This window comes from Belonocnema kinseyi, chromosome 3, assembly GCF_010883055.1.
Source record: "Belonocnema kinseyi isolate 2016_QV_RU_SX_M_011 chromosome 3, B_treatae_v1, whole genome shotgun sequence".
NCBI classification, from domain to species: Eukaryota; Metazoa; Arthropoda; class Insecta; order Hymenoptera; family Cynipidae; genus Belonocnema; species Belonocnema kinseyi.
Genome location: NC_046659.1, coordinates 160,825,111 through 160,844,397, shown reverse-complemented (window position 1 = coordinate 160,844,397; position 19,287 = coordinate 160,825,111).

The following is a 19,287-nucleotide window of genomic DNA, read 5'->3' as shown; positions in this document are numbered from 1 at the left end:
GCCAGCGGAGTTAAATGAAGATGAGGAATTGTGATGTGCCATAAATTATATCTAAAACCCACACGCTAAGAATCCTGTCCCGATCGCAGATGAGTCAGCCGTTCTAGGGGTGATAACTCTCATACCTCCCCATGCCTAAGTATGAGAGCTTTCTGACTTTGACGAGGACAATGTCAACTCGTCGTCAGACACACTACGGCATCATTTTCACATCTTAGCGCTCCCCTGCAAGACAGCGCGCCTTCGCTGGTTTCGTTACTACGAAGAGTTGGACTGACGAATCATTCTACACATCCCATTTTCAGGGCAGTTGTCATCGTGGCCAACGTCTTCGTAGCAGCAGGTTTTTGATAGTACTGCTATTGAGTAGCAATATAAGTTATAAACTTTAGATAGTTTAGTTCAACTATAAACTATAAATCGGTTTAAAATCGTAAAACTTGATTTTAATGTCATTTTAATCAAATTTGAAGCAAATTTTCACTTTTCGCGATTTTCTGCCTTTTCATCGCCGTATGGTGGGTTGAAATTTTAGTAAAAAAAAATCAAAACATGGTTTTCGATGTATTTTTTCCCGTAGAATTCGATTCTGAAGTGAAAAAAATAAAATTTTTCTTAATTTTTTTTTATTTAAAAAAAAAACCATGAAATAACCGTAAGAAATGAGGTTTTTCGAGCAAAACCCCATAAAAAAGTAGCTGGACCCCACTTTTTTATTGCAAATTCGGATTGAGCGTCGAAAAATACATAAGAATATATAGGTCTGGTCAATTGCACAGACACTTTTCTTTTTTTTGTGGGCCTGTGCTATTAATGGTTTTTTGGGGGGGGGGGGGAAACAAGCAGAAGAAATTTACATGGTGCGTAGTTCTAACTAGAGAAGATAAATACTGTCAATTACACTGAAATTGAACTGAAAAGCATGAAACCTTTAGATTTTTCAGCGGTTTTGAAAAGAGCAAGTGACTGGAAAGCTTCAGGTCGGGACATGGTGAACAAATTATGTTACAAGTACCTGAAGAGTGTCAGTCATAAATATCTAAGTATTCTTTAATCTAAGGGTATTCAGCATATGATATTTCAGTGAAGCCTATCGACTGCCGTCAGTACACGACTTAGATTGAGATTCTATTGAGTTCTCCTAACTCGACAAATAAGATCAGGACAAGCAACACCTATGTCAGCCCTGTTCTCACAAACTTCTTTGGTAAAATAAAATGGTGTAACACCGACCATGAAAGGTAACAAAAAACCGTCTTCTTAGAAATGACAAATCACCAAATTCAACACACCAATTCATCGATTGAAAGGGTAGTTCTATCACTACATAGAAACGACATTGTACATACATTATGCAGTTGCGAGACTGTTTTAACAGTAAGCGAGGTGTTCCACGTTGTAGTACCATCTTTGAAGTGGGTCTTGACTAAATGTCCTTAAATTTGTCATTGCAGTAGGCCTCAAATAACAAGACAGAAAACATAGAGGAATTAGAAAAGCAATGAAGGCAGAAAGCCATCCATGGCAAGCACCACAAAACGTAAGATCATCATGAAGTGAATAGTGAGGCATCCAATCATTGGCTGATAAAGGGCGTCGTGTTCAGAAATAGAAGTATTTGCCATTGCGGTTCAGGACAAGGTTGTCAGCACCAGCATTTTCGCAAAAACGTGTTACGTCAAGACGTGGTCAAGCATGATGGCTCAGAGATAATACGCTCTTAGACATACTGATGTTAGTGGCTTTATACCTTAAGAATTTGCCCTAAACCTAGGACTTTTAATAGAATGGATGCCTTGCTACAGACACATTGCATCGCCCGTTTTAGAAAGCGGAGATGGCATCTTGTATTTAAATGTTACTATCCAAACGAATCATTACATTTGAGAAAATTGACCTAAAATCGTGATGCAAGAAAAAAAGGTGGTCTAGTCTACTTCCTCAACATTGCTTGTTTACTTAACCAACATTTGCAGGAAACCCATAGAATCAAGATCCATAAGTATAGCGAGTTAAGGCACGAAGTGAAGAACATAATGATGAATGTGAAGCCTGCAAGTAGTCATCCTATTGTAATTTCAACTAAGTACTTCATAAACGCAACATGCACTAACAATCTTAAATATTTAGGAATCAGGAAGGGACAACCGCGGATGTTGTTTAGGTATAAGAGCGGTAAAGGACGAACTGAAAACTATATTATGCTTCCTAAAACATCATCAAAAAAGATTTCAAATATCGTATTGATTGTCTTGTAACTTTCATATCGCATCAGTCACTTTAGTTTGTCTGTACCTAGGATTAAGAACTTGGTTCACCCAAGAAAAATTTTGAAGAAAAAAAATTATGATAATAAATCAAATAAGAAGAAAGAAATTGTCCAACTCTGATTAAATATGCCTTTGAAATGTTAAGCAGTAACTATCTTAAGCCTTTTAAATCATTTCAAATATATTTCAATTAGCTCTTGGACATCATAAGTTTCGAAAATCATAAGATATAATAGTAAACCGACAAGTTTATTACAATATTCATAGTTCCAACATTCTTAATTATATAATATCTTTGTTTTGACTGTTTTGGTAATTTGTGAAATTTTTTTTTTTACAATTCTTTACGAAGGGATTGAATTTCGTGTTACAAAATGTCCGGTACCAAAGGTTAATAATTTTTTCATGGTGGCTGCCTACAAAAATGTATTCAATAAAGTAATGTTAAATATTCTTTTTTTACTATTCAGAATCAATACGTTCTGAAGAGACACGCACAACAGCTAGAAAAAGTAATCTTGATCAAAGAGCACAAGCGTTGCGATTATAAAAAGATTTTATAACTGCTTTTTATCACGGTTTCGGAATTGGTCAGTTCCCTGCTTATGAACCACAATACATTGATTTTTTTATTATTGTAGATAAAACATTTATTTTTATCTTGAATTCAAATACATGGGTGAAGGAATGGCAGTTAACACATCATTAATTAGCGTTACTTGAAAATATTGTTTTAAGGGGCGTTGTAATCCTACTTTTATTTATTTTAGTTTTGCTGAAGTCAATTCGGTAACCTTGCCGTCTTCCATGTTTATTTTCGCCCGTTTTATTCGTCTAATACTTTTACGATATGCATAAATTCCAGTAATAATATTAGTATCCTCCAATATTGCAAATATTTCACCATCTGATGTTGAGAGAATAATTTGTTCTCGGGTTCGCATAGGCAAAAAGGTATTAGTTCCTGTTTTCAATTTAATTCGCTTATCGATAGAAAAAGTACATTTTCGAAGTTCGAAAATCAGGTTCGAATTCATTTTGGAAGTAAGCCGAAGAAATTTAAGATGTTTAAATCCATAAAAATTATCGTCCGGAAAAGGAAGGTTGGCAGGTCGAAAAATTCGCCTGGCAGAAGCATATCTATCTGGGGAAGAATGCGCGGCAGGAATGAACCCTACATGGTGATACCTGACAGGAGGAGACCTAGATCTGAACTTCGTAGAGAATAGACGCCTGTCTAGAGAATCCGGTCTGTTAAAGGGAAACGCGAGAGTCGGAGACGCGACAGGCTGAAATCCGGCATCAGGAAACCCGAGAGAAGGAAACTCGGCAGGAGAAAACACGATAGGAGAGCTGTCTGAAAAAGTCCCGGGCCTGACCGTGGAAGACGGAGGAGACCTCTCCTGAAAATTTTGTCTACGCAAAGATTATGTTCCAATACGAGGAAAGAAGAATAGGGGCTCCATTAGGTAAACGGTTGAAACGAAAACTTAACTCTAGAACAAAAAAAGTGTTTTCGTTTACCTGATGTACGTGTCATAAACCGCAATAGGGGTTTTCAAAAAATTGTACAAATTTTGGATCCAGTCACGATTAGTGCAATTTAGGCACTAAAATGTTTATTTAATCTTCTCCTAATATTTAACTTAAATCAGAAAATTACCAAAATAGGTTCATCCATTATCACCTCAAATTTTGAAAAATTAATTGTGGGTAAAAGTCGTGATTTGGATTCAATTTTTATTTACAGAATAAATTTCGTTTCTATGAAAGATACATTGATTGAAGATATTAATTTTTTTTAACTAAAGACAGGATTTGTCTTCTAAAATTTTTATTAAAATAAACAATATGGTAATTTTCAATTATGCGGTTCACCTAGAACATGCTTACTGCAAAATTATGGAGAGTTTGGGAAGATCTTGTTCTTCAAACTCTCTAGCAGATATTTCTAAAAAATGATTTTAGAATCGTGATTCCGTGGACTAAACCTCACTATTCAAATGCTTTAGTTATGGACGCAATCTCAAATAGTTACAGAAAAGTAAAAGGTTGTAGACCCAAATGATCATAAGTTATGGCCTCCCAAATGTGACTACTTTTGACCTATATTTTCTTCTACTTCTACTTTTTATAAATGAAGAGTTATGACTCTTCAGAAAAACAGAATTTTGTGGCTATTTTGAGCTATTTTCATCCAAAAAAGTTTTTTTTTAACTTCTCGTTTCGTACATATTCTACAGAAAAAACGTTAACAAAATTAATTATAAAGCACTACATTTTGGTTAAAAAAAAAAATTTAGCTGCTCTAGGTTACGAGCTATAAACATCATACTTGGATACTTTTAATGCAAATGGCTCTGTATGTACTTTAAAAGGTACTGCGACAATCAATGGCTTGACCATTGTTCAAATAATACACCTCATTCAATCAATTGTGGGCATATTTAATGTATTTAATTTCTCGGAATTACTTCCAGAATTTATGTTTTCAAAAAAAGTAAAAAAAAAATTAACCGTTTACACGTTGTTTATTCATTATTTATAAAAAATTTCATTACAGAGATTAGTTTTTTAACGTTGTATTACTTAATGTTAAAAATGCCAAAAATTCTTAAACTAATTTTTAGAGAGGAAACAATTATAGTTCAATATTGATAATAAGCGTTTCTGTATTTCTATTAATTACGTAATAATGCAAGTGACGAAGAAATTAATTAAATAATTGATAAATCGGTTGATGAATAAATTACGAAGTATAGAAAGATAGTATAAAGCACAAACATTTTAAAATTGTTTTGTAAAATGAATAGTATTAATATTTTTTTCCAAAAATTGAAATAATAATAATATTTATTTTTACCATTGTACATTTGATAGAGGAGATTTTACATAGGTTATGAGATGATGTTCCACGGTAGTTACGACTAACCATTATATATTTTCTATCGTTAATAAAAAAAAAGAACATACAATTTTTTAAATACATATTTTATATGCTTAAAAGGGGTTTATTGTTAACATTTAAGCTTGAATTTCAATTTATTGAAGGATATAACGTTGCTAATTTTCCAGCAGCTTTTCGAGACAATAATTTTACATGCTTCGTAAAAAAAAGTTTTTGTTCGAACAAACAACCCAGACAGTTTACATTATCTAGCCAATTAATATAATTATCTTGAATTTTCATTTCCTTTTGATGACTGATCTCCCGGTGCTGTTCTTATCACTTCTATATATTGAGTATTCTGGAACTTTAAGTGTAAACTTATCATAATTTCTAGTTTCGCTAAAACCAATTATATCCAATTATAAATCATGTTTAATATTTTTCAGAATATGAATTTTAAACGTGATAGAATTTGCAATCCATGATAGAATTTTTATATTACCTTTTCAATATTCAATTCCTCAAATAGAGACAAAACCCCATCTTTGAAATAACTAAGTCTAGTGACAGCATCTTTAGTATTTTTTATTATTATAACAGTAGTTTTTGCTACATGAAGGATTTTACTTACACTTATATTTCCTAAGAATTGTTTTAATTCCTTCAGCATTTCCCCAAATCAGAATTTGATTTGTGCTTTATTCCTCTTGGCTGGAAAGGCTCGTTTTTTGTAGATTTTCTGGGTGCATCTGGCTGACAACTTTCGAAGCGTTTGTTTTTCTTTGGCCGGACCTTGTCTCTATTACGAGCAATTACTCTAGTGAGACTCTTGCAATTTTTATAAGTGGTTGGATTATTCCCGCCACAATTTGTACACTTTAGTTCATCACTGGAGTATTTCTTTTATCTAACCACACGTTAGCTTATTCTTCGTAGTCTGACAACATCCTTCATTATTGTATAATACTGAATTCTACATTAGACACTAGGAGTTCAATTTCAGTCGTCATATCCTCACTTGGATTTCGCATTCCTGCATATTTGATCCATTGTTGGTTTCACCCATTTTCGATGCCAGTTTTTGGGTAACCCACTCGTCCATAGTCAGAATTATTTCAGGATGAAAGTTTATTTTTACTTCAGTTCGTCTTGCTCCAGATGATATAGGAGTATAGAAGAGCACTGATCTTGTTTGTGGACCAATTATTTTTCACGATTTGTCACTACTTACAGCACTAAGTAAACAGGTCTGCTCTCAACGAGAGCCAACTGGGTAAAAACACTTAAAAAAAGCACCTGCCACTTTTTCTCCGGGATGGTATATAAAATCTTTTATCTCACAAAACAATTGTTCTTATTTTGTGCAAAATAACTTATGACCTTTTGGGTCTAAAACATTGCATTTTTTTAGAATTAGTAGGAATTGCGTCTTCTTTAGTGAAAACGTTAAATACATTTTTCTTGTGAAAATAACATATTCTAAAGTAGAGATACATCGATAGACATACTGCAGAATTGTTGGTTTTTGCCTCTTTTTCAAAATAATCCGGGCTCCTTGAAGGACCATGACTCGACAGCTATTCAAGAAAGGTTTTTTTCCACTAACTTTTCCAGAATTTCCTCTAGTTTAATTTTGGCTTTCAACAATTTTCTCTCAAATTCAATGGGGTGAGTCAGTTTACGAAAACACAATTTTTGAATATTTTCAAAAAATATCCCCGGGACGCACGTGTGTCATTTCTAGAAAACTTGGAATTTTAATCGGGGCCCATTTGTATACCGATTTAGCAAAAAAGCGCGCATTGCCTACTTGAGGGCATGTGATACCTCGTCGCGTGGTAAATAATAACAAAAAATGCATCGTGCTAAATAAATATTTGATGCATGTGTACTATTTTGAGGTTAAGATTGTTTTTCAGCTTTCTTCTATCCCGATAATGTAGGTCTCTGCCATATTGATGCTGTCGATAGCACTTAAGAAAAATGATGGGTGATAATTGTAGCACACATAACCTCAAAATAAATACACAAATCAAATTTAGCACAATAATTTTTTTTTTAATTTACCCACAAGAAAGCCGAATGAATCTAACACTGGTAAAATCGATACTATTTTTTAAGTGTAATAAAAATTACTAAAATTTGGCAACATTATGTTTTTTCAAATTAGCACACAAAAATAGTCCGGGGGCCACGATACCAGTCACCTTGCAGGATCATGCTTTTATTTTTCACCAAGATCGGCAATTGCAGTTAAAGAAATATTCATCTGGAAATATTTAAGGCATTATCTGTAGCTATCCATTGCTGAAATGCATAAATTATCTCTATAAACAATAAATATTTAAAATTGGCACGATACATTTGTCCGAAGAAGTTCCGCAGAGTCAAAAACAATTTTTATTTTAAAAAAAGGTTTTGAATTTTCAATTTTGGAAATACAATAAATAATTTTAAAATATGTCAAAAACGTACAGGACAATATTTGTTTATCCCATACAAAAGCAGTTTAGTACTTTTTGATACTTATTTTCAGTAAAAAATCCGAAAATCCAGCGTTCCCTACCTCGTTCAATTTTCATCTAATTAAAAAAACTTTCCAGTACATTTTTTCTGGGGTGGGTACACTTGAGAAACAATGACCCACAATGTGGGTTTTTTGAAATCATAAGCCTGTTTCACTGGGTCTTAAAAAACCCCAGTGCGTAAATAATTGGATTTTAGTGCCATCTTAAAGAATGTGCATGAAATAATTTTCACCAAAAAATTTTACATTTTGAACACCTCTTGCGAATAGATCAAATAAAAGCCCGCCTACTTCCGGTGGATTTGTTCTATTCAAAGGATGCATTTATATAATAAGAATGAAACTTTATTTAGGGGTAATAAATTGGAATGATTGCATTTCGCAATTTAAACTGTTATTTCAAACTAGTAAAATTACAGAGAGAATTTTTAGACCAAGATAAAATTAGGTTTCAGAATTATATCTAAAATTAGTGAATTGTAGGCCATTTTCTACAAAAAGAGAAACCGAAAATCTAGCGAAAAAGTTCCAGCTAGATGTCTTTCTGATTAAACTCAAATAAACTTCAAGAATTTTAGCGGCAGAAGTAAGTGCATGTCGCATACTGTGTGTGAAAAACATTCATGTGTCAATTTCGCTTCTTGTCGCGATTTCCTTGATTCAATGACTCAGATATAAATTTATTGAATATAATAATAATACAAGAACATCAGTGGTTCATTTGATTAGGCGCTTGGACTTCAAGTAAGAAGTCTGGCGTTCGATCCTTGAGCCGGTACATCCAGATACTTTTCTATGTTAACCTACCGAGGTTCTGGTGATTTAGAACCCACCTTAATCTGTAGCCCCCCCCCCCTATCGTACACCGGGCTGCAACCCAGTCCCTGAATGATGGTATGAGAACCAGGATTTGCCCAATATGTCAAGGCACACTGCTCTCATCAGATTACTTGATAAATTGACGTTTTTACGTGAATGATGATATGTACCGGGACAGCCACGTGCAAACTATTAGAAAACAAAATTAATCAATCAAATCCAACTCTAACCAAAAAGACCTTTGACATGTTGAGCAGTGACCATCTTAAACCCAAGACATCATTAGGATTTTTTTTATAATATATAGTATATATTTATAATATATGTATATCGATAATATAATAATAATATAGCTCTTCCCGATTTGATGATTCTTTATTACACCGGAGTAAGACACGCGAACGCATTCACAGCTTCATTTAAAAATTACAAAGACGAGACGGCATGCATCAAATGTTCAGTGCGTGCTTAGCTACATAACATCAAACAAAAACTTTCCTCTAAAAGCTAGAGCACCTGCTCATCACTTATGTGAAGTGAATCACATGCTTAACAAGTGTAAACTATTAAACTTCAAGCACCACTGGGAACAAAAAAGAAAAGCTCTATCAACAGCGAAAGATCACCTTCAAGGAACATTACAAGCAATTCAGAAAATTCCACCTTTTTACTTATGTTGTTGAAAATCCGCCGAGTCGAGAAGAAATTCAAGTCTTCTGGGAACAAGTATAATACTCATTAGCTGGATGAAGAAGTTTTAGATATCTAACTCCTTTCTAACTTTTTCAGAGACAACTGTTGCAAAAGGCAGAGGATAACTGTCCATTAATTACTGCTGAATTACTGAAGAGAGTTATCCCTAAAACTAATAACTTATCAGTGCCAGGGCCAGGTAAAATAAAGAACTTTTGGTAGAAGAAGTTGACTTTTACTCATCCAAGGCTGGCATGTATATTTACTATTTTGCAAACAGTAAACAACCCATACAGCAGCGGTTGTTGAATGAACGCACGGTTCTAAAATCTAAGACCGGGGATTTGTCAAGTCCTAAGAACCACAGGCCCATTGCTTGTTTAAACACCAGCTGCAATATTTTCACGGGCATTCTCGAAAAGAGGATGTTAACATCTATCGAGCCGGTATGAAGTGCAAAAGTTAAAGAACGTGAGAGCAAGAAAGGGCTGGCAGGTAGAAGAGACGTATATATTTTATCAGGTATCGAAGCAAATTTTTCTGTACTTGAATAGACCACCGGAAGGCATTCTATAACCCTAATCATGAGCTACCTATAAGGCTCTAAGAATGCCTGGATGTGCGTTGAAGAATAGTGAGATGTATGAAAGAGCTTATGCTCTTGTGGGTGACAAGACTTGTCATAACACCTGACAAAAGACATGCGACTACCAACTAGGTCACATATAAAAGGGTGGTCTCCAAAAGAGACTCCTTCAGTCGAATACTATTCTGCATCACGCAATTTTTTTCGATATATTGTGGCAATAGATAAATGAATCTAAGACAAAAGACGGTAATATTACGTCAAAGGAGGAAGATAAGCGAGCGAATTACCAAGGTTTTCCTTTCCAGCTGAGCAGGCTGTACCAAGGCTACCAAGTCCATTTTGTGGTTTTCATAATCGAGTGCCTTGGAGGTATGGAAGCTTTAGTTTTCACTCAACTCAACAAACTTCCGTCTATCAAGCTTCAGGCTCAGTGCAACACGAACCAGATGCTAAAGGCTGTTCTTCTGTGATTACTTCATCTGGCCCGTCAACATTATTCCTCGTGATATTCTTCGCAGGTGGGTAGCTCTAAAAAAAGTATACAAACGAGAAACCTTCATCTCCCGCTGTGCCATCTGTCACGTAAGATCAGTCGCAGTTAAAGGCAGGACTTGAAGAAAAAGCGTTGAACGCAGCATCTAGTGAATTAGCCATTCTTATTCCACAAATACTGAATTTTATTACGAGCAAGCATGGTTGCAAAGAGGAAAATTAGAAGGACTATAAACGTAACATGAGCTTAAAAAGAGACGGAAACGACCTAAGGATGAGGCAAACGCAAGTACTATAAAGTTCATAATTATAAGAAACTTTTCGGAATTTTTGTTAATTTTCTGCAATTTAACGTAAGCTTACCAAACACAGCTTTCTGCAGAAAAAAAATCCAAAATTTACGAAAATACACGTAATTTAACCTTATTTATAGAAATATATGAATAATTTTTTAATTACTGCAAATTTAAAATATCCACACATTTTTAAAATTTTGGCAGGGGATGAAGGAGAAAAACAATCAATTTATTGGTTTGCTACTGACAAAGCTAAACTTAGGAATTCACGATAGTTTCAAGCCTTAAAAATCATAATACAATGAATTGTTATTTTTCTTTACATGAAATATTGTATTTTAATTAGGAATCGATTTAGAAGTATAAAGTATTGAAGTTTATACATTATTAACCCGCGTTACATGGAAATAGTTTGTTAATGGGCGTTTATATCCTACTTGCGTTTCTTTAACTTCATCGGCAGTTAATTCGGTAACTATGCCGCTTTTCATATTTATTTTCGCCCGGGTTACACGTTTATTATGCTTACTATAAGCATAAATTCCAGCAAGAGTATTTGTATCCTCCAATATTGCATAGACGTCACCATCTGGTGTTGATGCAACAATTTGTTCTTGGGTTGGTCTAGACTTAAAGGAGTTATGTCCTGTTTTCAATTTAATAGCTTTATCTTCAGGAAAAGTGTACCTTTGAAGTTCGAATATCCGGTTTGGATTCAATCTAGACGTAAGCCGAATAAATTGAAGATGTTCAAGCCCATATACATGTCCATCAGAGGAAGGAAGTTTAGTAGGTGGAAAAATGCGCCTGGCAGAAGCAGACCCGTCAGAGGAAGAAGCCACGTTAGGGGAAAACGCCACAGATGAATGGCTGTCAAAAGGAGACCTGGACCTTGCACGCGGTAGGGGCCTCTCTGTTAAATGTTGTGCTGGAACGGAAGAAGATGTCCCGGTAAAAAGAAGACCAAGAATAGGGGCGTCATTAGGTAAGAAGTAGAAATTCGAACTTATCTCTGCGAAAAAAGCAGAGGTTTATCTTTCTCAAAAGTACGTGAGGCAAGGCAGGATGTGGATTTCCTTAAATTGGACCAGCTGTCGGTACCGGTAACGGTACCGACAGCTTGATTAGTTATTAGGTATTTAAAGCTATTTTAATTTTTAAATTTGGAATGATAAAAATAAAATCTACAACTTATCAATATTCAATAAAAAAGTGACAATGGAAATCTAAAGAACCTTACCAGGAACTGTATGATTTTTTGTGAATTTGAACTAGGTAAAAGTGTTTTCTTTTGTCTATAAAGCGAAACGAAATACAAAAATATGAGATTAATTACATTAAGATAAATAATTATCGCCTCACCTACTTTTCGTTACATACATTAAGGTATATCTTTTAAAAATTGGTAAAATTAACAATGAGGCGCTTTTCGTTCATTTGATGAGTCATGTTAAAGGTTGAGTAATTTTTAAATTGACATTACACCTGGAGCATGCTTCTCCGAATAGCTGAGGTAACCGATAATCAAGTTTTTAAATATAAATAGCATCAAGATTTAGAATTTTCCACTAATTTTGAGTGAACTTTAAATAGCTCTATTGTCTGATAAAAGTAGGAAGTTGTTATATATTTTAGGGCGTGTTTGTGTAATTACGCTAAAAACGAAAGACGAAAGCCGTGACCAAAGTTGATTCTTTTAATGCCAGAATTTTGGACTTTTTGGGTTCTGCAAAACCGCAAGAACTTATGTTCAGAAAACAACCTCCATTTTCTAGAAACCATTTACATTTCTTGGACTTGTCCTTATATTTGATTACCTTATTGTGGTATTGTGGTACCTTATTGTGTAATTTTAAAGCGAACAGGCATCCAATAGAAGAAGAAACATACTTTAGGAGCCGTAGAATCATCAACATCCAGTTTTCTTTCAAGCCCAAAGATCTGGCTAAACTGGATGACGAGCTTCGTGGAGATTTTTTTGAATAATCCGACCTATGGACTATCAATTTTGGTATGTAAAATGCAGCGCGAGCTTCAGCAGATGCAAACCGTAAAACAAAACTAACAGCTGATCATAAGACCAAAAAAAGGATGCATCAGCTTACCAAAAAGATAGGCCAAGTAAGGCAGTATACGTCTCGAATTCAGTGTGTGACTCATTACATAACTTATGGCACACGCTTAACAATTCAAATCTGTTGACCATTAGGCAGCTTATTATTGACAGAATACGGGCAAAATCTCGCGCTAGGAGAAATATAGAGCGAAGAGAACGGTGGGTCAGAGAAAGCTAACACTAATTCTCTGGATATTCTGGACTTTTCCAAGAACATCTACTGCTGTCGTCCATCTGCCCAAATCAGAGGAGGTCGTAGTATTTTGGAAAGGAGACTACGGAATTCAAAACTCTTTAGCAGAAGACTCAAAGAACATAAATATCTTAAAGGAGATGTGAAATGCCCTTATAAAACATAAAGAAAAATTCCCAACCATTACTTCACCAGCATCTGGCTGCATTTGACCTCATACATCCTATTAAGGCGGTCTGTCGATAGCCTAGATTGATTACGAGAAAGCTATCGATTCTACCTTCCATAACTAATCATGTCTTACGGACAGGTGGAAGGTTCATCCGCACATCGTGAGGTGCATAGAGATAAACGTCGCTTTAAAAATCAGATTCAAGATCTCATTTGGGAAACATCGTGTGACAACTAGGAGCCATACCTTTCAGAGAGGTATCTTTCAGGGTGACACCATAAGCTCACTCCTCTTTTCCCTCATATTATTGCCACTGTCTCTCGCACTTCACCATTCATGAATTTTACATCGATGATCTTAAGATCTTTGTTAAAAATAAAAACTGTCTAGACATACTTCTAGGGATTTTCAAGAAATACTCTAAGATGATTGGAATGGATTTTGGGTTACAAAAATGCTGAAGGCTTATTCGAAGCGAGAGAAACTTAATAGCAACGTCACCGATCCTGAGCTGTTCGACAGAAGCACTGTGCTACACCTTGGCGCTGGAGAGACCATTATAAATCTGGGCGTGCTACGGAGACGCATTTAGAACGTGACTTCTGTAAAGGATAACCCACAAAGCAGAAACAAACGTCTTATCTAGCAGATTTAGTCTTCCGAATTTCCAGGGAGGAACAAAGTATCTGCAACAAACATGCTAGCCATCCCGGTAGTACTCTAGTTATTCAAAGTGGTTCCATGGACGAAGGACAACCTCAGATCCCTCGATTTTGGGACACAAAAGGTTATGCACAGGAAAAAAAAAGCATGCAACTTAAGTCTTCTGTTCCACGACTCTACATTTCGCGCCGTCAAGGTGCTCACGAAATACTAAATCTTGAATGTCTTAACAGCAGGAGGTACAGCACATATAGTTGCAAATGGACGGAACAGCTGTTTAATAAGATAATGCACTGTATATTCTACAGAAATGTGGAGGCTCAGTTAATGGCATGTGAACTAACTTGGCCAAGGAACCTTCTATACACAATCCGAGGACGCGTTCAGTGGATTTGTTATAGGCACTGCAGTTTGATTCCAAAGGAATCGAAAAGTTAATTTTGTTATATTTGGTAAGCTGAAAACTAGTTTAGATATATGACATATGTCTTTCCGTTGATTTCGTGAACAATTTCTCATTGATTTGTGAAGATCATAAAAAGTCCGAAACACGAAAATGCTTACATATAGGCTTATACCAGGAAGGGGATTTGGTTGGTTGCCTTCTCATTTTTCTTCCCTCTCTTTTATTTCTGGCTAGAAGGAGGGTCGTTAGATTCTTGATTTGAATTTCAAGAATTCTTCACATATAGCAGGAAGAGATAGTTTAAATTCCCTTTCGAAGCTCCTAGCGAAACGCACATTAAAAGGCGCTCGCTACAATAGTTACCTTACCTGTATGGTTTTTTTAACATTGAAAGTATGGTTCTATTCAAGTAAAATATTTAATGATGTAAGAGATTATTGAAAGTTTTGGAATATCAATAGCAAAACTGTTTATTAATTGAAATTTGCGTTATCAAATTTTAGTTATACTGTAGCTACCTTGATCATTCGCATGCTCGTTACTTATCCCAAAATTTGACAGAAAGTCCCTTGTTTCAGGCGGCACACGTGATGACAAAACTGTGGAAACAGAAAAGAGATGAAAAATTCTGTAATGTTAAAAATGTGTTAAAAATAGTACACAGGCAATTTGGCCAGAGGGGGAACCTTATATGGCGACTTCATAAGGCCCTTCACTTAGGGTTATTGCTAGAGATATTGATCTGCAGCCTGGTTTGCAGAGCATTAAAAAAAGGATGCGTTATTTAAATAAATATTACGATAATTCCATATGAATATAAAAAATCTATACATCGTTTCTCAACTTACTCTCTTCTTTATCGAGTGAGACATGCCTTTTCTGTTGATTTAAACTAATTAGAAACCAACTATTGTACAAAGTTTAGTAAAACACATATAGAAATGGACAGAGTAAATAACCAAGATCATAGGTTAGATAGAGCCTATTTATTTAAAAATATTACGATGTTTTGCAGATATCAAAAATTAAAATAATACATTCTTCCAGTCATATTAACGAAAATTTTCTTCGGGGCACAACAGAGTGCTTCATGTCATATAATATTCTATAATTTAAATTTTATAATGTTTATTTTGTTTAAAAAAATGGCAGTAATATGAAGCCGCTATTACGCCAATGTACTGGGGATACTGGCCGAAATTCAAAAACTTTAAAGCAATAAATAAAATAAGTGAGTCCTAAAAATGTAGCTGAGTATTATACTTAGCAAAAAAGATAGCAATAATAAAACTTATTATTTTTCATCAGAGTTTACATAGTATTTAAGATAAAATAATATGTAGCAGATATGTTCAAATGAACTGACTGCAGCGAAGAAAATATAAAAACATTATTATAATTTATTCTCTACTTACCAATAGAATCAAGGAAAATCTCCAAAGTCAAAGCGAAAGTATAAAGTATCCTCATTTTTCTAACATTTAGCAAGAACTGGTTAACGCAGAATTTCAAGGACAGCGTAAAAATGATGAATATTCTAATATTTCGTGTATACAGAACGTTCTAAGATATTTACTTTTTCCCCTTCCCGAGTTTAATCTTTTACGTCGCTCATTTTAGTACTTTATATTATGGCACCACAAAAAGCTTAAAGACTTTAGTGTAATGTAGACAGAGTAAATATAAAATCGCACTTTTATAAACATTTTCCAGGAATTTTTTTATTCTAGCCCTCGTCGACTATTCATTTCTAAACATTGCCCGAGCCACAAAGAAGGCTCTTATCCATGGCATGTGCTGTCTTTCCTTTGGCGGAGCGGCGTAAAGTAGGAAGTGTTTTCTGCTGCGAGGGTTTAAACGTCATGTCTCTTTTCGAGTCGGTGCAACTAAGAATATTAACAGTGTGTAAGGTAGATCCTGTGAACTGTAGAAATGTGTCTTTCATTCCTATTCAGCACAGACTATTTAAAATTAAAGGACAAAGCATCGAAAAACAGTAATTTGATGATTGTGAATTCTCTTTGGTTAAAGCTCCTTCGGCTTAAACAAACACATTCTCATCACGTATCTCGCACTTCGCACTCAAGCTTGTCCCTACAATTGCATATCGCATCCATACATTTCCACGAAATTTCTATCAATAGGGGGGGGGGGGGGGGGGGGGGGGGGGGTACTTTCGAACGAGTCATAACTGGTTGGTGTTTTATGCTGAGAACGTCACCAAACATCAGCAGCGTAGTGGAATTTTGTATTATCCATTATTTTCCTATGATGTCGAAATTCAAATTTTTGATTTTTTAAGAAAATTCTAAAAGTCATTTGGATAAACTGTTCTTCTTCTTCTTTAATACTGTGCATATTCGTGCAGAGAATCTTTGAATTTGAATTCAAGTAGGCTCAAAAATGTTAAAAATTTCCTTAATTTTCGAATTTTAATCCTGAAAGGCTGGCTAATGAACTTGAACTTTAGTTTAGGACCCCAAAAAAAGTGTACTAAAGGCCAATCTAATAGATTCATTTCTTCAAAACTTATCATGCACACAGAAATACATACATACATACAAACTGTTTGAAGATAAAAAAAATTATTATTTTTTAATTTCATTTTGGTATTACCTTAATCATAAAAACTAAAGCGCAAACAGTAGTTCAAAGCATCTACAGCTTTGTTTAGTGATTATAAACTCTCTTTTGTTAAAGCTCTTTTAGCATCAACGAACACGTTCTCATCACGTGACTCGTGCTTCCAACTTCACTTTGTTGCAAATGTGAACTTTTCTATACTATTTATTTTTAATGATTAATATTTTCTTCTTATTTTACATTAAACTTTATTCTCAGTTACCTACATTATTTAAATAAATTTAAATTATTACAATTCATAATATGCATCGAAATTAGAACAAATTTATTTTTATTGTCTTGTTTTTATAATTGGAAAAAAATGCGCACTCCATTAAAAAACTAAATTGTCACTTAAGATTTTATTGCAACTTGTGTTCTTTTCCATTAATTTTATATGTTCATTTCCAACTTTTGTTCCTTGTTTTCTGTTTTCAAAAAGTTAATTGTTATATTTTCTATATACTTTCATTATATGGGTTTATAAGAAATGAAGATGTTTTTTTATTAAATAACTTTCGTTTTCTTGTATTCTTCGTCTCTTGTGTAGTTTTTCCAAAGATTAATTTTTTTGCATTTTCAAACCTACGTTTTACGATGGACGAAATGTCTACCCGTTCTATCTGAAAAATATTAATAAGAAATTTGTAGGTCGAATTCTCAAATCTTGAAAAGAAAGGCCTTCAACTTTGTTTGAAAATGCTCTAATTTTTGAAATTTCAATTAAAAATAGCTGATTAACGAACCCGATCTTTCTTTTTTTTGGTTCTGAATTTTTTAGAGAAATTCGACAATTTTCTATATTTCTGGAAATTTTTCAAAAATTGCTAAATTACCAAAAATATACTAGATAAGTATAACATTAACATTAAAGGTTTGAGAACTGTAATGCGTTGACTTTTTATTATTATACATAAAATATTGTATTTTAGTTTTAAATACAATTGAAAGTCCGAACGATTGTAGTTTACACATTATTAATTCGGATTGCTTAAAAAAATGGGTTGTGCATACAAATATTATTGGTCAACAATATTTTTTAATTGAACGGTTTGCTGAACATCGCTTAATAAAAACATGACAAATAGTATTGTGAAAAATCTTAAAGGGAACAAGGAACCTTTGTAAATTTAAAATGAGAGTGTGAGAGTATGATAGTTCGCAAAAAATTTTAATAAACAAAATTATGAGAGTTGAAAAAATGGGCAATTTTTCAACATCTTAATAGTATATTAAGCTTCTTCACAAAAAGTCGGTTATTTTATTTAAAAATCATTCAATTGAAAACATAAATCAATTTGAAGTGAAAAATAAATTTAGCATAACACTTATCCTTTTAATTAAAGTACAAAATTCTTAGAAATTAAAAATAATAATCCAACTATCGAATTGATATAATAAACTTTCCAATGTCTCTATTTAATTAAAAGAAGAAAATGAGGAGCAAAAAGAGAAAAAGACCACCGTAATATGCGTATCCATATTTTTCCTAGCCTACCTTTTTATATTTTAAAAATCGCAAATTTAATATTTCATTCTTGTTTCTTTAAAATTTTAAGAATTTAATGGTTAAAAATAATTAGATGATTCCTCTAAAACTAGTTTTTTAAAACTAAATCATGAAATTCAATATTATAATTTACATTAGAACCAGTATCTGTTTACAATGTAATATTATGTTTTAATCAGTGATGATTTACCATTTTTTATTTTTCACAAAAAATCAAGTTTTAAAACAATGTCAATTTTGAAACCACCGAATTAGATATTGACTTTGAAGATTATTATTGAAATGTGAATAACAGTTATTTTATTTTTATTTTAGTTTTAATCTGCAATATAACCACTACGTATTTTCATTTAAATAATTGATTATTTGGTCATATGAATTTCAAATTCCTTCTAAGAAAATAGGAATATAATCGATTATTTTTAGAAACTCATAGAGATTTTTGAGTATTTAAAGTAAATTTAAAGTATTTAAAAGGAGTTGATTTAATTTTAAGGGTTTACTATAAACAAAGTTTCTGCTGTTACGATATTTTCCTGGGTCACTCCGGGCTAACAAAACGAAAAAATCTGTAACCCTGGTCAGTGCTTTTTATAAATTAAAAGGAATTCATAGTAGTATATAGTAACATATAGTAAATATATATAGTAGGGAGGATTCTGGATACAAATATTCCGTACGATTAGCAAACTTGCGGCTAGAGTGCAGAAGGCTGAGAGCTGGGTTTCGCTCCTTGTTTTGATGTACGAATCACAGTGTTGTATCCAATTTTTGCAATTGATATTGAAAAAACACTAAAACAAATAATCCTGAAATTCCTTCTAGAAGCTTCCTACGTCAATAAAGTTTTGAAGTTTTTACATGTACCCTCAAAAATATTTACCCCCATTATTCAATTCTGAGAAATCTCTTTTATAGACTAAAAATATGTGACATGTCACTCAAAAGACTTATTTTAAACCATACATTGACTAGTTCTAAGAAACAGAAAATTATCAAGATCAGCTATGCATCAGAGATGAAATTATA